The sequence below is a fragment of the Schistocerca gregaria genome, unplaced genomic scaffold (genome assembly GCF_023897955.1).
Source record: "Schistocerca gregaria isolate iqSchGreg1 unplaced genomic scaffold, iqSchGreg1.2 ptg001655l, whole genome shotgun sequence".
Classification (NCBI taxonomy): Eukaryota; Metazoa; Arthropoda; class Insecta; order Orthoptera; family Acrididae; genus Schistocerca; species Schistocerca gregaria.
The window spans coordinates 620-21,478 of record NW_026062921.1 but is presented as its reverse complement, the minus strand read 5'-3'; the positions used below and the strand labels follow the sequence as shown (position 1 = coordinate 21,478).

Here is a 20,859-nt window from a genome sequence, read left to right as displayed (position 1 = left end):
GACACTAGATCGCGTGTTGGTCACCATTCTGTTCACCGACTGCGAAAACGTCGGGAGCTCTCGTTACATCTCGATGGCGCGAGGCACTACAAATTCTCGCCTGTGGCGCGACCAAAGCATACTTACCTGGCGTAGGGGATACCGTGATCATGAAGGCGGTTCCTCCGGGGTGAGGCTCTTCCATTGCACTTCGGTCGAGCTGACCCCCGCGATTACTCCAAATGTGAGTAACTCGGGCGCATAATTTTGGTAGTCCGGGACTTGCGTTCGCGCTGTCCCGGTGTTTATTTCAATTGCAAAAGCAGTATTCTGTGATAGCAGTCGGCAACCAGTGCGTCTGAGCTTTCGGCCACCAACGTGTGCTGCAAGGCACTGCCACACGCAGCAGCACTCGCGCTAGGCGCGTACCACACGTCTGCGTCGACCTGGCGTCAAACCCAGAGCCAGAGCACACTGTCTGTTCGATAAGCGCGGCGGACGCGCACCACTAGTAGCAGCGGCAGCCGCGAGATGGCACAAGCGGTCTAACTCTGGTACGACACCCCCATTAATGGTCGTACGGCGACTTTTGGCTTTCTCTGTCCATCAGGGGAATGCGCGCCAAACGCAATTGACGGCGCGCATTCCTCTGAACGCACGGCGATCCGCGGTGGCGCGAGCCGGCGTTCACGAGGCGTCGCCCAGCCGAACGCTGTGTCGCCTGTGGCCAGGTACATGAGGGGCGGGAAGCAAGCGTCTAGCGTAGCGTCTCAAGACTTGCAGACTTGCGGCACTTGACGAGCTTGCTGGGATGTGAAATGACGTGGCCAACTGTACCGAAAACGGGGAAGAGAAATTCTAGGCAACAGCAGCTTGTGCTAGCAGGCGGCCACGATGACAAGGGCCAGCGTTGCTTAAATTCGGTGATGGGACGAGAACCGCTGTAGGCTGTTTATTAGGCCACAACAGTGAGCGTTTACTTTCTGTAAGGAATGTCTTGTCGTCGCAGGACGTTGTGTTTCATGTGACAAATTTGCAGACGCCGGGAAAAAAAAAGTTAAGGCTTGGTAATGACAGTTACAACACTGGGAGGACGAAAAACGGCCAAGTGCAATTACAAACCGGCGTGGTGATCGCAGGAAATATCTTTGGTGGTAGCTGAGTGGGACAAGGGCGCCTGTACTCGGGGCTCTCAGGGAAAGTAGAAAACGCAGTGTTATCAGGTGTTTTTCTTGCAAGAAATAGAGTCAAAAAGTCTGTATTACCACACGTCTTTAACACAGGTTCGGAACTTCAAATCTGTTTATGGCTACTTTACAAGCTCGCTAATCGTCTTCCAAAATATTAAAAGTACACCATACCTCCAGATTCAGCCGGCCCCCACGCCCTGTACAAACTGTCTCTCGTATGGGCGCCCTTGGAGTGAGAACAGACGCGTTTCGAATGGAATGGGAATAACATAAAACTCTTCTTTTCTCTCTCTGTAACAAGTGTAATTAAAACACAATTTCTCCCTACTCACTGACAAAATATCCGAACAGTGCCTTCTGTAACACACATAGTTCTACATTGACAGACGCGTAGTAGCGGCACTTTCAATAAATTACTCACGCCTACTAATTGCAGAAACGGATAGCCCTCAAATGAATTCGTTGTTGCATCACTACATTCACAGAAATGCCTCTACCTTGTTCCCATCGCTTCGTTACACACCAGACGTGTTGTGTTTACAAACAAAAAGTAATTTGGTTTTATCCTTACCTAATCTACTTCTAAGCAAAGATGGCTAGTTTACCAAATACCGCAAAATTAATCTGCATCTTCGAAATTAGCCCGCGAAATGTTGCCATGAATGAAACTTTATTTTTTCTCTCTTATTGCGTATAGAAAATATCTGCACAAATATCGATCGAGCTTTCCACGCCTCCTCGGAAGGAGAAGCAAAAAGGAGTGTTACCTTTTAAGTGCCTTCTGTTACTCGGCGTCGAATGTCGAAACGTGCCGATTGATGTTCGTTCTTGGAGTTCACGGCCGTCCTGTTTGTTCGTCGCGCACAACACTCACGACTGCATCCAGCTCTCTTAGAACATCTGACAGTGTGAGCTGTGGTCCTTCAGTTGCTCGGCGACAGACGACCGTGCGCGACAATGCTGCCGTATTTGCTAGCACTAAGGGCTCTGCTGGAAGGAGCGAAAGTAAAGTGTGGCTGCAAAAAGCACTCATTGCGCAGATCTCATTCGCGGTTTCAACAGCCGAGAAAGAGGGCTCGTTTGAGGACGGAGAGAGGGCCCGGAGGCGGCAGCCCGGACTTGGCCCGCCATCTTCCGGAGGGAACGGTAAATTAACCCCAGCAGCGGCCGGCGCCGCGAGCAGTGTGGCGCTGCTCGCACAAAATGGCATCGTTTTTCTCGGCAGAGGAGCGTTGTTGCGACTGTCTGCCATCTAACTCGACAGCCAATAGCTCTTTTGTAAGGAGACAGGTACATGGACGGTCACCATTCTGTTCACCGACTGCGGAAAACGTCGGGAGCTCTCGTTACATCTCGATGGCGCGAGGCACTACAAATTCTCGCCTGTGGCGCGACCAAAGCATACTTACCTGGCGTAGGGGATACCGTGATCATGAAGGCGGTTCCTCCGGGGTGAGGCTCTTCCATTGCACTTCGGTCGAGCTGACCCCCCGCGATTACTCCAAATGTGAGTAACTCGGGCGCATAATTTTTGGTAGTCGGGACCTTGCGTTCGCGCTGTCCCGGTGTTTATTTCAATTGCAAAGCAGTATTCTGTGATAGCAGTCGGCAACCAGTGCGTCTGAGCTTTCGGCCACCAACGTGTGCTGCAAGGCACTGCCACACGCAGCAGCACTCGCGCTAGGCGCGTACCACACGTCCTGCGTCGACCTGGCGTCAAAACCCAGAGCCAGAGCACACTGTCTGTTCGATAAGCGCGGCGGACGCGCACCACTAGTAGCAGCGGCAGCCGCGAGATGGCACAAGCGGTCAAACTCTGGTACGACACCCCCATTAATGGTCGTACGGGCGACTTTTGGCTTTCTCTGTCCATCAGGGGAATGCGCGCCAAACGCAATTGGACGGCGCGGCATTCCCTGAACGCACGGCGACCGCGGTGGCGCGAGCCGGCGTTCACGAGGCGTCGCCCAGCCGAACGCTGTGTCGCCTGTGGCCAGGTACATGAGGGGCGGGAAGCAAGCGTCTAGCGTAGCGTCTCAAGACTTGCAGACTTGCGGCACTTGACGAGCTTGCTGGGATGTGAAATGACGTGGCCAACTGTACCGAAAACGGGGAAGAGAAATTCTAGGCAACAGCAGCTTGTGCTAGCAGGCGGCCACGATGACAAGGGCCAGCGTTGCTTAAATTCGGTGATGGGACGAGAACCGCTGTAGGCTGTTTATTAGGCCACAACAGTGAGCGTTTACTTTCTGTAAGGAATGTCTTGTCGTCGCAGACGTTGTGTTTCATGTGACAAATTTGCAGACGCCGGGAAAAAAAAAGTTAAGGCTTGGTAATGAACAGTTACAACACTGGGAGGACGAAAAACGGCCAAGTGCAATTACAAACATCGGCGTGGTGATCGCAGGAAATATCTTTGGTGGTAGCTGAGTGGGACAAGGGCGCCTGTACTCGGGGCTCTCAGGGAAAGTAGAAAACGCAGTGTTATCAGGTGTTTTTCTTGCAAGAAATAGAGTCAAAAAGTCTGTATTACACACGTCTTTAACACAGGTTCGGAACTTCAAATCTGTTTATGGCTACTTTACAAGCTCGCTAATCGTCTTCCAAAATATTAAAAGTACACCATACCTCCAGATTCAGCCGGCCCCCACGCCCTGTACAAACTGTCTCTCGTATGGGCGCCCTTGGAGTGAGAACAGACGCGTTTCGAATGGAATGGGAATAACATAAAACTCTTCTTTTTCTCTCTCTGTAACAAGTGTAATTAAAAACACAATTTCTCCCTACTCACTGACAAAATATCCGAACAGTGCCTTCTGTAACACACATAGTTCTACATTGACAGACGCGTAGTAGCGGCACTTTCAATAAATTACTCACGCCTACTAATTGCAGAAACGGATAGCCCTCAAATGAATTCGTTGTTGCATCACTACATTCACAGAAATGCCTCTTCCTTGTTTCCCATCGCTTCGTTACACACCAGACGTGTTGTGTTTACAAACAAAAAGCAATTTGGTTTTATCCTTACCTAATCTACTTCTAAGCAAAGATGGCTAGTTTACCAAATACCGCAAAATTAATCTGCATCTTCGAAATTAGCCCGCCGAAATGTTGCCATGAATGAAACTTTATTTTTTCTCTCTTATGCGTATAGAAAATATCTGCACAAATATTCGATCGAGCTTTCCACGCCCTACTCGGAAGGAGAAGCAAAAAGGAGTGTTACCTTTTAAGTGCCTTCTGTTACTCGGCGTCGAATGTCGAACGTGCCGATTGATGTTCGTTCTTGGAGTTCACGGCCGTCCTGTTTGTTCGTCGCGCACAACACTCACGACTGCATCCAGCTCTCTTAGAACATCTGACAGTGTGAGCTGTGGTCCTTCAGTTGCTCGGCGACAGACGACCGTGCGCGACAATGCTGCCGTATTTGCTAGCACTAAGGGCTCTGCTGGAAGGAGCGAAAGTAAAGTGTGGCTGCAAAAAGCACTCATTGCGCAGATCTCATTCGCGGTTTCAACAGCCGAGAAAGAGGGCTCGTTTGAGACGGAGAGGAGGGCCCGGAGGCGGCAGCCCGGACTTGGCCCGCCATCTTCCGGAGGGAACGGTAAATTAACCCCAGCAGCGGCCGGCGCCGCGAGCAGTGTGGCGCTGCTCGCACAAAATGCATCGTTTTTCTCGGCAGAGGAGCGTTGTTGCGACTGTCTGCCATCTAACTCGACAGCCAATAGCTCTTTTGTAAGGAGACAGGTACATGGACGGTCACCATTCTGTTCACCGACTGCGAAAACGTCGGGAGCTCTCGTTACATCTCGATGGCGCGAGGCACTACAAATTCTCGCCTGTGGCGCGACCAAAGCATACTTACCTGGCGTAGGGGATACCGTGATCATGAAGGCGGTTCCTCCGGGGTGAGGCTCTTCCATTGCACTTCGGTCGAGCTGACCCCCGCGATTACTCCAAATGTGAGTAACTCGGGCGCATAATTTTTGGTAGTCGGGACTTGCGTTCGCGCTGTCCCGGTGTTTATTTCAATTGCAAAAGCAGTATTCTGTGATAGCAGTCGGCAACCAGTGCGTCTGAGCTTTCGGCCACCAACGTGTGCTGCAAGGCACTGCCACACGCAGCAGCACTCGCGCTAGGCGCGTACCACACGTCTGCGTCGACCTGGCGTCAAACCCAGAGCCAGAGCACACTGTCTGTTCGATAAGCGCGGCGGACGCGCACCACTAGTAGCAGCGGCAGCCGCGAGATGGCACAAGCGGTCTAACTCTGGTACGACACCCCCATTAATGGTCGTACGGCGACTTTTGGCTTTCTCTGTCCATCAGGGGAATGCGCGCCAAACGCAATTGGACGGCGCGGCATTCCCTGAACGCACGGCGACCGCGGTGGCGCGAGCCGGCGTTCACGAGGCGTCGCCCAGCCGAACGCTGTGTCGCCTGTGGCCAGGTACATGAGGGGCGGGAAGCAAGCGTCTAGCGTAGCGTCTCAAGACTTGCAGACTTGCGGCACTTGACGAGCTTGCTGGGATGTGAAATGACGTGGCCAACTGTACCGAAAACGGGGAAGAGAAATTCTAGGCAACAGCAGCTTGTGCTAGCAGGCGGCCACGATGACAAGGGCCAGCGTTGCTTAAATTCGGTGATGGGACGAGAACCGCTGTAGGCTGTTTATTAGGCCACAACAGTGAGCGTTTACTTTCTGTAAGGAATGTCTTGTCGTCGCAGACGTTGTGTTTCATGTGACAAATTTGCAGACGCCGGGAAAAAAAAAGTTAAGGCTTGGTAATGAACAGTTACAACACTGGGAGGACGAAAAACGGCCAAGTGCAATTACAAACATCGGCGTGGTGATCGCAGGAAATATCTTTGGTGGTAGCTGAGTGGGACAAGGGCGCCTGTACTCGGGGCTCTCAGGGAAAGTAGAAAACGCAGTGTTATCAGGTGTTTTTCTTGCAAGAAATAGAGTCAAAAAGTCTGTATTACACACGTCTTTAACACAGGTTCGGAACTTCAAATCTGTTTATGGCTACTTTACAAGCTCGCTAATCGTCTTCCAAAATATTAAAAGTACACCATACCTCCAGATTCAGCCGGCCCCCACGCCCTGTACAAACTGTCTCTCGTATGGGCGCCCTTGGAGTGAGAACAGACGCGTTTCGAATGGAATGGGAATAACATAAAACTCTTCTTTTTCTCTCTCTGTAACAAGTGTAATTAAAAACACAATTTCTCCCTACTCACTGACAAAATATCCGAACAGTGCCTTCTGTAACACACATAGTTCTACATTGACAGACGCGTAGTAGCGGCACTTTCAATAAATTACTCACGCCTACTAATTGCAGAAACGGATAGCCCTCAAATGAATTCGTTGTTGCATCACTACATTCACAGAAATGCCTCTTCCTTGTTTCCCATCGCTTCGTTACACACCAGACGTGTTGTGTTTACAAACAAAAAGCAATTTGGTTTTATCCTTACCTAATCTACTTCTAAGCAAAGATGGCTAGTTTACCAAATACCGCAAAATTAATCTGCATCTTCGAAATTAGCCCGCCGAAATGTTGCCATGAATGAAACTTTATTTTTTCTCTCTTATGCGTATAGAAAATATCTGCACAAATATTCGATCGAGCTTTCCACGCCCTACTCGGAAGGAGAAGCAAAAAGGAGTGTTACCTTTTAAGTGCCTTCTGTTACTCGGCGTCGAATGTCGAACGTGCCGATTGATGTTCGTTCTTGGAGTTCACGGCCGTCCTGTTTGTTCGTCGCGCACAACACTCACGACTGCATCCAGCTCTCTTAGAACATCTGACAGTGTGAGCTGTGGTCCTTCAGTTGCTCGGCGACAGACGACCGTGCGCGACAATGCTGCCGTATTTGCTAGCACTAAGGGCTCTGCTGGAAGGAGCGAAAGTAAAGTGTGGCTGCAAAAAGCACTCATTGCGCAGATCTCATTCGCGGTTTCAACAGCCGAGAAAGAGGGCTCGTTTGAGACGGAGAGGAGGGCCCGGAGGCGGCAGCCCGGACTTGGCCCGCCATCTTCCGGAGGGAACGGTAAATTAACCCCAGCAGCGGCCGGCGCCGCGAGCAGTGTGGCGCTGCTCGCACAAAATGCATCGTTTTTCTCGGCAGAGGAGCGTTGTTGCGACTGTCTGCCATCTAACTCGACAGCCAATAGCTCTTTTGTAAGGAGACAGGTACATGGACGGTCACCATTCTGTTCACCGACTGCGAAAACGTCGGGAGCTCTCGTTACATCTCGATGGCGCGAGGCACTACAAATTCTCGCCTGTGGCGCGACCAAAGCATACTTACCTGGCGTAGGGGATACCGTGATCATGAAGGCGGTTCCTCCGGGGTGAGGCTCTTCCATTGCACTTCGGTCGAGCTGACCCCCGCGATTACTCCAAATGTGAGTAACTCGGGCGCATAATTTTTGGTAGTCGGGACTTGCGTTCGCGCTGTCCCGGTGTTTATTTCAATTGCAAAAGCAGTATTCTGTGATAGCAGTCGGCAACCAGTGCGTCTGAGCTTTCGGCCACCAACGTGTGCTGCAAGGCACTGCCACACGCAGCAGCACTCGCGCTAGGCGCGTACCACACGTCTGCGTCGACCTGGCGTCAAACCCAGAGCCAGAGCACACTGTCTGTTCGATAAGCGCGGCGGACGCGCACCACTAGTAGCAGCGGCAGCCGCGAGATGGCACAAGCGGTCTAACTCTGGTACGACACCCCCATTAATGGTCGTACGGCGACTTTTGGCTTTCTCTGTCCATCAGGGGAATGCGCGCCAAACGCAATTGGACGGCGCGGCATTCCCTGAACGCACGGCGACCGCGGTGGCGCGAGCCGGCGTTCACGAGGCGTCGCCCAGCCGAACGCTGTGTCGCCTGTGGCCAGGTACATGAGGGGCGGGAAGCAAGCGTCTAGCGTAGCGTCTCAAGACTTGCAGACTTGCGGCACTTGACGAGCTTGCTGGGATGTGAAATGACGTGGCCAACTGTACCGAAAACGGGGAAGAGAAATTCTAGGCAACAGCAGCTTGTGCTAGCAGGCGGCCACGATGACAAGGGCCAGCGTTGCTTAAATTCGGTGATGGGACGAGAACCGCTGTAGGCTGTTTATTAGGCCACAACAGTGAGCGTTTACTTTCTGTAAGGAATGTCTTGTCGTCGCAGACGTTGTGTTTCATGTGACAAATTTGCAGACGCCGGGAAAAAAAAAGTTAAGGCTTGGTAATGAACAGTTACAACACTGGGAGGACGAAAAACGGCCAAGTGCAATTACAAACATCGGCGTGGTGATCGCAGGAAATATCTTTGGTGGTAGCTGAGTGGGACAAGGGCGCCTGTACTCGGGGCTCTCAGGGAAAGTAGAAAACGCAGTGTTATCAGGTGTTTTTCTTGCAAGAAATAGAGTCAAAAAGTCTGTATTACACACGTCTTTAACACAGGTTCGGAACTTCAAATCTGTTTATGGCTACTTTACAAGCTCGCTAATCGTCTTCCAAAATATTAAAAGTACACCATACCTCCAGATTCAGCCGGCCCCCACGCCCTGTACAAACTGTCTCTCGTATGGGCGCCCTTGGAGTGAGAACAGACGCGTTTCGAATGGAATGGGAATAACATAAAACTCTTCTTTTTCTCTCTCTGTAACAAGTGTAATTAAAAACACAATTTCTCCCTACTCACTGACAAAATATCCGAACAGTGCCTTCTGTAACACACATAGTTCTACATTGACAGACGCGTAGTAGCGGCACTTTCAATAAATTACTCACGCCTACTAATTGCAGAAACGGATAGCCCTCAAATGAATTCGTTGTTGCATCACTACATTCACAGAAATGCCTCTTCCTTGTTTCCCATCGCTTCGTTACACACCAGACGTGTTGTGTTTACAAACAAAAAGCAATTTGGTTTTATCCTTACCTAATCTACTTCTAAGCAAAGATGGCTAGTTTACCAAATACCGCAAAATTAATCTGCATCTTCGAAATTAGCCCGCCGAAATGTTGCCATGAATGAAACTTTATTTTTTCTCTCTTATGCGTATAGAAAATATCTGCACAAATATTCGATCGAGCTTTCCACGCCCTACTCGGAAGGAGAAGCAAAAAGGAGTGTTACCTTTTAAGTGCCTTCTGTTACTCGGCGTCGAATGTCGAACGTGCCGATTGATGTTCGTTCTTGGAGTTCACGGCCGTCCTGTTTGTTCGTCGCGCACAACACTCACGACTGCATCCAGCTCTCTTAGAACATCTGACAGTGTGAGCTGTGGTCCTTCAGTTGCTCGGCGACAGACGACCGTGCGCGACAATGCTGCCGTATTTGCTAGCACTAAGGGCTCTGCTGGAAGGAGCGAAAGTAAAGTGTGGCTGCAAAAAGCACTCATTGCGCAGATCTCATTCGCGGTTTCAACAGCCGAGAAAGAGGGCTCGTTTGAGACGGAGAGGAGGGCCCGGAGGCGGCAGCCCGGACTTGGCCCGCCATCTTCCGGAGGGAACGGTAAATTAACCCCAGCAGCGGCCGGCGCCGCGAGCAGTGTGGCGCTGCTCGCACAAAATGCATCGTTTTTCTCGGCAGAGGAGCGTTGTTGCGACTGTCTGCCATCTAACTCGACAGCCAATAGCTCTTTTGTAAGGAGACAGGTACATGGACGGTCACCATTCTGTTCACCGACTGCGAAAACGTCGGGAGCTCTCGTTACATCTCGATGGCGCGAGGCACTACAAATTCTCGCCTGTGGCGCGACCAAAGCATACTTACCTGGCGTAGGGGATACCGTGATCATGAAGGCGGTTCCTCCGGGGTGAGGCTCTTCCATTGCACTTCGGTCGAGCTCCCCCGCGATTACTCCAAATGTGAGTAACTCGGGCGCATAATTTTTGGTAGTCGGGACTTGCGTTCGCGCTGTCCCGGTGTTTATTTCAATTGCAAAAGCAGTATTCTGTGATAGCAGTCGGCAACCAGTGCGTCTGAGCTTTCGGCCACCAACGTGTGCTGCAAGGCACTGCCACACGCAGCAGCACTCGCGCTAGGCGCGTACCACACGTCTGCGTCGACCTGGCGTCAAACCCAGAGCCAGAGCACACTGTCTGTTCGATAAGCGCGGCGGACGCGCACCACTAGTAGCAGCGGCAGCCGCGAGATGGCACAAGCGGTCTAACTCTGGTACGACACCCCCATTAATGGTCGTACGGCGACTTTTGGCTTTCTCTGTCCATCAGGGGAATGCGCGCCAAACGCAATTGGACGGCGCGGCATTCCCTGAACGCACGGCGACCGCGGTGGCGCGAGCCGGCGTTCACGAGGCGTCGCCCAGCCGAACGCTGTGTCGCCTGTGGCCAGGTACATGAGGGGCGGGAAGCAAGCGTCTAGCGTAGCGTCTCAAGACTTGCAGACTTGCGGCACTTGACGAGCTTGCTGGGATGTGAAATGACGTGGCCAACTGTACCGAAAACGGGGAAGAGAAATTCTAGGCAACAGCAGCTTGTGCTAGCAGGCGGCCACGATGACAAGGGCCAGCGTTGCTTAAATTCGGTGATGGGACGAGAACCGCTGTAGGCTGTTTATTAGGCCACAACAGTGAGCGTTTACTTTCTGTAAGGAATGTCTTGTCGTCGCAGACGTTGTGTTTCATGTGACAAATTTGCAGACGCCGGGAAAAAAAAAGTTAAGGCTTGGTAATGAACAGTTACAACACTGGGAGGACGAAAAACGGCCAAGTGCAATTACAAACATCGGCGTGGTGATCGCAGGAAATATCTTTGGTGGTAGCTGAGTGGGACAAGGGCGCCTGTACTCGGGGCTCTCAGGGAAAGTAGAAAACGCAGTGTTATCAGGTGTTTTTCTTGCAAGAAATAGAGTCAAAAAGTCTGTATTACACACGTCTTTAACACAGGTTCGGAACTTCTAATCTGTTTATGGCTACTTTACAAGCTCGCTAATCGTCTTCCAAAATATTAAAAGTACACCATACCTCCAGATTCAGCCGGCCCCCACGCCCTGTACAAACTGTCTCTCGTATGGGCGCCCTTGGAGTGAGAACAGACGCGTTTCGAATGGAATGGGAATAACATAAAACTCTTCTTTTTCTCTCTCTGTAACAAGTGTAATTAAAAACACAATTTCTCCCTACTCACTGACAAAATATCCGAACAGTGCCTTCTGTAACACACATAGTTCTACATTGACAGACGCGTAGTAGCGGCACTTTCAATAAATTACTCACGCCTACTAATTGCAGAAACGGATAGCCCTCAAATGAATTCGTTGTTGCATCACTACATTCACAGAAATGCCTCTTCCTTGTTTCCCATCGCTTCGTTACACACCAGACGTGTTGTGTTTACAAACAAAAAGCAATTTGGTTTTATCCTTACCTAATCTACTTCTAAGCAAAGATGGCTAGTTTACCAAATACCGCAAAATTAATCTGCATCTTCGAAATTAGCCCGCCGAAATGTTGCCATGAATGAAACTTTATTTTTTCTCTCTTATGCGTATAGAAAATATCTGCACAAATATTCGATCGAGCTTTCCACGCCCTACTCGGAAGGAGAAGCAAAAAGGAGTGTTACCTTTTAAGTGCCTTCTGTTACTCGGCGTCGAATGTCGAACGTGCCGATTGATGTTCGTTCTTGGAGTTCACGGCCGTCCTGTTTGTTCGTCGCGCACAACACTCACGACTGCATCCAGCTCTCTTAGAACATCTGACAGTGTGAGCTGTGGTCCTTCAGTTGCTCGGCGACAGACGACCGTGCGCGACAATGCTGCCGTATTTGCTAGCACTAAGGGCTCTGCTGGAAGGAGCGAAAGTAAAGTGTGGCTGCAAAAAGCACTCATTGCGCAGATCTCATTCGCGGTTTCAACAGCCGAGAAAGAGGGCTCGTTTGAGACGGAGAGGAGGGCCCGGAGGCGGCAGCCCGGACTTGGCCCGCCATCTTCCGGAGGGAACGGTAAATTAACCCCAGCAGCGGCCGGCGCCGCGAGCAGTGTGGCGCTGCTCGCACAAAATGCATCGTTTTTCTCGGCAGAGGAGCGTTGTTGCGACTGTCTGCCATCTAACTCGACAGCCAATAGCTCTTTTGTAAGGAGACAGGTACATGGACGGTCACCATTCTGTTCACCGACTGCGAAAACGTCGGGAGCTCTCGTTACATCTCGATGGCGCGAGGCACTACAAATTCTCGCCTGTGGCGCGACCAAAGCATACTTACCTGGCGTAGGGGATACCGTGATCATGAAGGCGGTTCCTCCGGGGTGAGGCTCTTCCATTGCACTTCGGTCGAGCTGACCCCCGCGATTACTCCAAATGTGAGTAACTCGGGCGCATAATTTTTGGTAGTCGGGACTTGCGTTCGCGCTGTCCCGGTGTTTATTTCAATTGCAAAAGCAGTATTCTGTGATAGCAGTCGGCAACCAGTGCGTCTGAGCTTTCGGCCACCAACGTGTGCTGCAAGGCACTGCCACACGCAGCAGCACTCGCGCTAGGCGCGTACCACACGTCTGCGTCGACCTGGCGTCAAACCCAGAGCCAGAGCACACTGTCTGTTCGATAAGCGCGGCGGACGCGCACCACTAGTAGCAGCGGCAGCCGCGAGATGGCACAAGCGGTCTAACTCTGGTACGACACCCCCATTAATGGTCGTACGGCGACTTTTGGCTTTCTCTGTCCATCAGGGGAATGCGCGCCAAACGCAATTGGACGGCGCGGCATTCCCTGAACGCACGGCGACCGCGGTGGCGCGAGCCGGCGTTCACGAGGCGTCGCCCAGCCGAACGCTGTGTCGCCTGTGGCCAGGTACATGAGGGGCGGGAAGCAAGCGTCTAGCGTAGCGTCTCAAGACTTGCAGACTTGCGGCACTTGACGAGCTTGCTGGGATGTGAAATGACGTGGCCAACTGTACCGAAAACGGGGAAGAGAAATTCTAGGCAACAGCAGCTTGTGCTAGCAGGCGGCCACGATGACAAGGGCCAGCGTTGCTTAAATTCGGTGATGGGACGAGAACCGCTGTAGGCTGTTTATTAGGCCACAACAGTGAGCGTTTACTTTCTGTAAGGAATGTCTTGTCGTCGCAGACGTTGTGTTTCATGTGACAAATTTGCAGACGCCGGGAAAAAAAAAGTTAAGGCTTGGTAATGAACAGTTACAACACTGGGAGGACGAAAAACGGCCAAGTGCAATTACAAACATCGGCGTGGTGATCGCAGGAAATATCTTTGGTGGTAGCTGAGTGGGACAAGGGCGCCTGTACTCGGGGCTCTCAGGGAAAGTAGAAAACGCAGTGTTATCAGGTGTTTTTCTTGCAAGAAATAGAGTCAAAAAGTCTGTATTACACACGTCTTTAACACAGGTTCGGAACTTCAAATCTGTTTATGGCTACTTTACAAGCTCGCTAATCGTCTTCCAAAATATTAAAAGTACACCATACCTCCAGATTCAGCCGGCCCCCACGCCCTGTACAAACTGTCTCTCGTATGGGCGCCCTTGGAGTGAGAACAGACGCGTTTCGAATGGAATGGGAATAACATAAAACTCTTCTTTTTCTCTCTCTGTAACAAGTGTAATTAAAAACACAATTTCTCCCTACTCACTGACAAAATATCCGAACAGTGCCTTCTGTAACACACATAGTTCTACATTGACAGACGCGTAGTAGCGGCACTTTCAATAAATTACTCACGCCTACTAATTGCAGAAACGGATAGCCCTCAAATGAATTCGTTGTTGCATCACTACATTCACAGAAATGCCTCTTCCTTGTTTCCCATCGCTTCGTTACACACCAGACGTGTTGTGTTTACAAACAAAAAGCAATTTGGTTTTATCCTTACCTAATCTACTTCTAAGCAAAGATGGCTAGTTTACCAAATACCGCAAAATTAATCTGCATCTTCGAAATTAGCCCGCCGAAATGTTGCCATGAATGAAACTTTATTTTTTCTCTCTTATGCGTATAGAAAATATCTGCACAAATATTCGATCGAGCTTTCCACGCCCTACTCGGAAGGAGAAGCAAAAAGGAGTGTTACCTTTTAAGTGCCTTCTGTTACTCGGCGTCGAATGTCGAACGTGCCGATTGATGTTCGTTCTTGGAGTTCACGGCCGTCCTGTTTGTTCGTCGCGCACAACACTCACGACTGCATCCAGCTCTCTTAGAACATCTGACAGTGTGAGCTGTGGTCCTTCAGTTGCTCGGCGACAGACGACCGTGCGCGACAATGCTGCCGTATTTGCTAGCACTAAGGGCTCTGCTGGAAGGAGCGAAAGTAAAGTGTGGCTGCAAAAAGCACTCATTGCGCAGATCTCATTCGCGGTTTCAACAGCCGAGAAAGAGGGCTCGTTTGAGACGGAGAGGAGGGCCCGGAGGCGGCAGCCCGGACTTGGCCCGCCATCTTCCGGAGGGAACGGTAAATTAACCCCAGCAGCGGCCGGCGCCGCGAGCAGTGTGGCGCTGCTCGCACAAAATGCATCGTTTTTCTCGGCAGAGGAGCGTTGTTGCGACTGTCTGCCATCTAACTCGACAGCCAATAGCTCTTTTGTAAGGAGACAGGTACATGGACGGTCACCATTCTGTTCACCGACTGCGAAAACGTCGGGAGCTCTCGTTACATCTCGATGGCGCGAGGCACTACAAATTCTCGCCTGTGGCGCGACCAAAGCATACTTACCTGGCGTAGGGGATACCGTGATCATGAAGGCGGTTCCTCCGGGGTGAGGCTCTTCCATTGCACTTCGGTCGAGCTGACCCCCGCGATTACTCCAAATGTGAGTAACTCGGGCGCATAATTTTTGGTAGTCGGGACTTGCGTTCGCGCTGTCCCGGTGTTTATTTCAATTGCAAAAGCAGTATTCTGTGATAGCAGTCGGCAACCAGTGCGTCTGAGCTTTCGGCCACCAACGTGTGCTGCAAGGCACTGCCACACGCAGCAGCACTCGCGCTAGGCGCGTACCACACGTCTGCGTCGACCTGGCGTCAAACCCAGAGCCAGAGCACACTGTCTGTTCGATAAGCGCGGCGGACGCGCACCACTAGTAGCAGCGGCAGCCGCGAGATGGCACAAGCGGTCTAACTCTGGTACGACACCCCCATTAATGGTCGTACGGCGACTTTTGGCTTTCTCTGTCCATCAGGGGAATGCGCGCCAAACGCAATTGGACGGCGCGGCATTCCCTGAACGCACGGCGACCGCGGTGGCGCGAGCCGGCGTTCACGAGGCGTCGCCCAGCCGAACGCTGTGTCGCCTGTGGCCAGGTACATGAGGGGCGGGAAGCAAGCGTCTAGCGTAGCGTCTCAAGACTTGCAGACTTGCGGCACTTGACGAGCTTGCTGGGATGTGAAATGACGTGGCCAACTGTACCGAAAACGGGGAAGAGAAATTCTAGGCAACAGCAGCTTGTGCTAGCAGGCGGCCACGATGACAAGGGCCAGCGTTGCTTAAATTCGGTGATGGGACGAGAACCGCTGTAGGCTGTTTATTAGGCCACAACAGTGAGCGTTTACTTTCTGTAAGGAATGTCTTGTCGTCGCAGACGTTGTGTTTCATGTGACAAATTTGCAGACGCCGGGAAAAAAAAAGTTAAGGCTTGGTAATGAACAGTTACAACACTGGGAGGACGAAAAACGGCCAAGTGCAATTACAAACATCGGCGTGGTGATCGCAGGAAATATCTTTGGTGGTAGCTGAGTGGGACAAGGGCGCCTGTACTCGGGGCTCTCAGGGAAAGTAGAAAACGCAGTGTTATCAGGTGTTTTTCTTGCAAGAAATAGAGTCAAAAAGTCTGTATTACACACGTCTTTAACACAGGTTCGGAACTTCAAATCTGTTTATGGCTACTTTACAAGCTCGCTAATCGTCTTCCAAAATATTAAAAGTACACCATACCTCCAGATTCAGCCGGCCCCCACGCCCTGTACAAACTGTCTCTCGTATGGGCGCCCTTGGAGTGAGAACAGACGCGTTTCGAATGGAATGGGAATAACATAAAACTCTTCTTTTTCTCTCTCTGTAACAAGTGTAATTAAAAACACAATTTCTCCCTACTCACTGACAAAATATCCGAACAGTGCCTTCTGTAACACACATAGTTCTACATTGACAGACGCGTAGTAGCGGCACTTTCAATAAATTACTCACGCCTACTAATTGCAGAAACGGATAGCCCTCAAATGAATTCGTTGTTGCATCACTACATTCACAGAAATGCCTCTTCCTTGTTTCCCATCGCTTCGTTACACACCAGACGTGTTGTGTTTACAAACAAAAAGCAATTTGGTTTTATCCTTACCTAATCTACTTCTAAGCAAAGATGGCTAGTTTACCAAATACCGCAAAATTAATCTGCATCTTCGAAATTAGCCCGCCGAAATGTTGCCATGAATGAAACTTTATTTTTTCTCTCTTATGCGTATAGAAAATATCTGCACAAATATTCGATCGAGCTTTCCACGCCCTACTCGGAAGGAGAAGCAAAAAGGAGTGTTACCTTTTAAGTGCCTTCTGTTACTCGGCGTCGAATGTCGAACGTGCCGATTGATGTTCGTTCTTGGAGTTCACGGCCGTCCTGTTTGTTCGTCGCGCACAACACTCACGACTGCATCCAGCTCTCTTAGAACATCTGACAGTGTGAGCTGTGGTCCTTCAGTTGCTCGGCGACAGACGACCGTGCGCGACAATGCTGCCGTATTTGCTAGCACTAAGGGCTCTGCTGGAAGGAGCGAAAGTAAAGTGTGGCTGCAAAAAGCACTCATTGCGCAGATCTCATTCGCGGTTTCAACAGCCGAGAAAGAGGGCTCGTTTGAGACGGAGAGGAGGGCCCGGAGGCGGCAGCCCGGACTTGGCCCGCCATCTTCCGGAGGGAACGGTAAATTAACCCCAGCAGCGGCCGGCGCCGCGAGCAGTGTGGCGCTGCTCGCACAAAATGCATCGTTTTTCTCGGCAGAGGAGCGTTGTTGCGACTGTCTGCCATCTAACTCGACAGCCAATAGCTCTTTTGTAAGGAGACAGGTACATGGACGGTCACCATTCTGTTCACCGACTGCGAAAACGTCGGGAGCTCTCGTTACATCTCGATGGCGCGAGGCACTACAAATTCTCGCCTGTGGCGCGACCAAAGCATACTTACCTGGCGTAGGGGATACCGTGATCATGAAGGCGGTTCCTCCGGGGTGAGGCTCTTCCATTGCACTTCGGTCGAGCTGACCCCCGCGATTACTCCAAATGTGAGTAACTCGGGCGCATAATTTTTGGTAGTCGGGACTTGCGTTCGCGCTGTCCCGGTGTTTATTTCAATTGCAAAAGCAGTATTCTGTGATAGCAGTCGGCAACCAGTGCGTCTGAGCTTTCGGCCACCAACGTGTGCTGCAAGGCACTGCCACACGCAGCAGCACTCGCGCTAGGCGCGTACCACACGTCTGCGTCGACCTGGCGTCAAACCCAGAGCCAGAGCACACTGTCTGTTCGATAAGCGCGGCGGACGCGCACCACTAGTAGCAGCGGCAGCCGCGAGATGGCACAAGCGGTCTAACTCTGGTACGACACCCCCATTAATGGTCGTACGGCGACTTTTGGCTTTCTCTGTCCATCAGGGGAATGCGCGCCAAACGCAATTGGACGGCGCGGCATTCCCTGAACGCACGGCGACCGCGGTGGCGCGAGCCGGCGTTCACGAGGCGTCGCCCAGCCGAACGCTGTGTCGCCTGTGGCCAGGTACATGAGGGGCGGGAAGCAAGCGTCTAGCGTAGCGTCTCAAGACTTGCAGACTTGCGGCACTTGACGAGCTTGCTGGGATGTGAAATGACGTGGCCAACTGTACCGAAAACGGGGAAGAGAAATTCTAGGCAACAGCAGCTTGTGCTAGCAGGCGGCCACGATGACAAGGGCCAGCGTTGCTTAAATTCGGTGATGGGACGAGAACCGCTGTAGGCTGTTTATTAGGCCACAACAGTGAGCGTTTACTTTCTGTAAGGAATGTCTTGTCGTCGCAGACGTTGTGTTTCATGTGACAAATTTGCAGACGCCGGGAAAAAAAAAGTTAAGGCTTGGTAATGAACAGTTACAACACTGGGAGGACGAAAAACGGCCAAGTGCAATTACAAACATCGGCGTGGTGATCGCAGGAAATATCTTTGGTGGTAGCTGAGTGGGACAAGGGCGCCTGTACTCGGGGCTCTCAGGGAAAGTAGAAAACGCAGTGTTATCAGGTGTTTTTCTTGCAAGAAATAGAGTCAAAAAGTCTGTATTACACACGTCTTTAACACAGGTTCGGAACTTCAAATCTGTTTATGGCTACTTTACAAGCTCGCTAATCGTCTTCCAAAATATTAAAAGTACACCATACCTCCAGATTCAGCCGGCCCCCACGCCCTGTACAAACTGTCTCTCGTATGGGCGCCCTTGGAGTGAGAACAGACGCGTTTCGAATGGAATGGGAATAACATAAAACTCTTCTTTTTCTCTCTCTGTAACAAGTGTAATTAAAAACACAATTTCTCCCTACTCACTGACAAAATATCCGAACAGTGCCTTCTGTAACACACATAGTTCTACATTGACAGACGCGTAGTAGCGGCACTTTCAATAAATTACTCACGCCTACTAATTGCAGAAACGGATAGCCCTCAAATGAATTCGTTGTTGCATCACTACATTCACAGAAATGCCTCTTCCTTGTTTCCCATCGCTTCGTTACACACCAGACGTGTTGTGTTTACAAACAAAAAGCAATTTGGTTTTATCCTTACCTAATCTACTTCTAAGCAAAGATGGCTAGTTTACCAAATACCGCAAAATTAATCTGCATCTTCGAAATTAGCCCGCCGAAATGTTGCCATGAATGAAACTTTATTTTTTCTCTCTTATGCGTATAGAAAATATCTGCACAAATATTCGATCGAGCTTTCCACGCCCTACTCGGAAGGAGAAGCAAAAAGGAGTGTTACCTTTTAAGTGCCTTCTGTTACTCGGCGTCGAATGTCGAACGTGCCGATTGATGTTCGTTCTTGGAGTTCACGGCCGTCCTGTTTGTTCGTCGCGCACAACACTCACGACTGCATCCAGCTCTCTTAGAACATCTGACAGTGTGAGCTGTGGTCCTTCAGTTGCTCGGCGACAGACGACCGTGCGCGACAATGCTGCCGTATTTGCTAGCACTAAGGGCTCTGCTGGAAGGAGCGAAAGTAAAGTGTGGCTGCAAAAAGCACTCATTGCGCAGATCTCATTCGCGGTTTCAACAGCCGAGAAAGAGGGCTCGTTTGAGACGGAGAGGAGGGCCCGGAGGCGGCAGCCCGGACTTGGCCCGCCATCTTCCGGAGGGAACGGTAAATTAACCCCAGCAGCGGCCGGCGCCGCGAGCAGTGTGGCGCTGCTCGCACAAAATGCATCGTTTTTCTCGGCAGAGGAGCGTTGTTGCGACTGTCTGCCATCTAACTCGACAGCCAATAGCTCTTTTGTAAGGAGACAGGTACATGGACGGTCACCATTCTGTTCACCGACTGCGAAAACGTCGGGAGCTCTCGTTACATCTCGATGGCGCGAGGCACTACAAATTCTCGCCTGTGGCGCGACCAAAGCATACTTACCTGGCGTAGGGGATACCGTGATCATGAAGGCGGTTCCTCCGGGGTGAGGCTCTTCCATTGCACTTCGGTCGAGCTGACCCCCGCGATTACTCCAAATGTGAGTAACTCGGGCGCATAATTTTTGGTAGTCGGGACTTGCGTTCGCGCTGTCCCGGTGTTTATTTCAATTGCAAAAGCAGTATTCTGTGATAGCAGTCGGCAACCAGTGCGTCTGAGCTTTCGGCCACCAACGTGTGCTGCAAGGCACTGCCACACGCAGCAGCACTCGCGCTAGGCGCGTACCACACGTCTGCGTCGACCTGGCGTCAAACCCAGAGCCAGAGCACACTGTCTGTTCGATAAGCGCGGCGGACGCGCACCACTAGTAGCAGCGGCAGCCGCGAGATGGCACAAGCGGTCTAACTCTGGTACGACACCCCCATTAATGGTCGTACGGCGACTTTTGGCTTTCTCTGTCCATCAGGGGAATGCGCGCCAAACGCAATTGGACGGCGCGGCATTCCCTGAACGCACGGCGACCGCGGTGGCGCGAGCCGGCGTTCACGAGGCGTCGCCCAGCCGAACGCTGTGTCGCCTGTGGCCAGGTACATGAGGGGCGGGAAGCAAGCGTCTAGCGTAGCGTCTCAAGACTTGCAGACTTGCGGCACTTGACGAGCTTGCTGGGATGTGAAATGACGTGGCCAACTGTACCGAAAACGGGGAAGAGAAATTCTAGGCAACAGCAGCTTGTGCTAGCAGGCGGCCACGATGACAAGGGCCAGCGTTGCTTAAATTCGGTGATGGGACGAGAACCGCTGTAGGCTGTTTATTAGGCCACAACAGTGAGCGTTTACTTTCTGTAAGGAATGTCTTGTCGTCGCAGACGTTGTGTTTCATGTGACAAATTTGCAGACGCCGGGAAAAAAAAAGTTAAGGCTTGGTAATGAACAGTTACAACACTGGGAGGACGAAAAACGGCCAAGTGCAATTACAAACATCGGCGTGGTGATCGCAGGAAATATCTTTGGTGGTAGCTGAGTGGGACAAGGGCGCCTGTACTCGGGGCTCTCAGGGAAAGTAGAAAACGCAGTGTTATCAGGTGTTTTTCTTGCAAG

The 20,859-nt window shown here is 51.3% G+C and overlaps 9 non-coding genes across 9 annotated transcripts; all 9 read left to right on the top strand.

Annotated features, from left to right (window-relative positions):
- The first annotated feature begins 118 nt into the window (after positions 1 to 118).
- Positions 119 to 282, top strand: LOC126333917 (U1 spliceosomal RNA). Its single transcript, XR_007564426.1, has one exon. It is a non-coding gene; the product is annotated as a U1 spliceosomal RNA (small nuclear RNA).
- Positions 283 to 2,570: 2,288 nt separating this feature from the next.
- LOC126333918 (U1 spliceosomal RNA) lies at positions 2,571 to 2,735 on the top strand. Its single transcript, XR_007564427.1, has one exon. It is a non-coding gene; the product is annotated as a U1 spliceosomal RNA (small nuclear RNA).
- Positions 2,736 to 5,029: 2,294 nt separating this feature from the next.
- On the top strand, positions 5,030 to 5,192 carry LOC126333916 (U1 spliceosomal RNA). Its single transcript, XR_007564425.1, has one exon. It is a non-coding gene; the product is annotated as a U1 spliceosomal RNA (small nuclear RNA).
- Positions 5,193 to 7,484: 2,292 nt separating this feature from the next.
- Positions 7,485 to 7,647, top strand: LOC126333924 (U1 spliceosomal RNA). The gene has a single exon (XR_007564432.1). It is a non-coding gene; the product is annotated as a U1 spliceosomal RNA (small nuclear RNA).
- Positions 7,648 to 9,939: 2,292 nt separating this feature from the next.
- Positions 9,940 to 10,100, top strand: LOC126333919 (U1 spliceosomal RNA). The gene has a single exon (XR_007564428.1). It is a non-coding gene; the product is annotated as a U1 spliceosomal RNA (small nuclear RNA).
- A 2,292-nt stretch (positions 10,101 to 12,392) lies between these two features.
- LOC126333922 (U1 spliceosomal RNA) lies at positions 12,393 to 12,555 on the top strand. The gene has a single exon (XR_007564431.1). It is a non-coding gene; the product is annotated as a U1 spliceosomal RNA (small nuclear RNA).
- Positions 12,556 to 14,847: 2,292 nt separating this feature from the next.
- On the top strand, positions 14,848 to 15,010 carry LOC126333921 (U1 spliceosomal RNA). Its single transcript, XR_007564430.1, has one exon. It is a non-coding gene; the product is annotated as a U1 spliceosomal RNA (small nuclear RNA).
- Positions 15,011 to 17,302: 2,292 nt separating this feature from the next.
- On the top strand, positions 17,303 to 17,465 carry LOC126333920 (U1 spliceosomal RNA). Its single transcript, XR_007564429.1, has one exon. It is a non-coding gene; the product is annotated as a U1 spliceosomal RNA (small nuclear RNA).
- Positions 17,466 to 19,757: 2,292 nt separating this feature from the next.
- On the top strand, positions 19,758 to 19,920 carry LOC126333915 (U1 spliceosomal RNA). Its single transcript, XR_007564424.1, has one exon. It is a non-coding gene; the product is annotated as a U1 spliceosomal RNA (small nuclear RNA).
- The last annotated feature ends 939 nt before the right edge of the window (positions 19,921 to 20,859 follow it).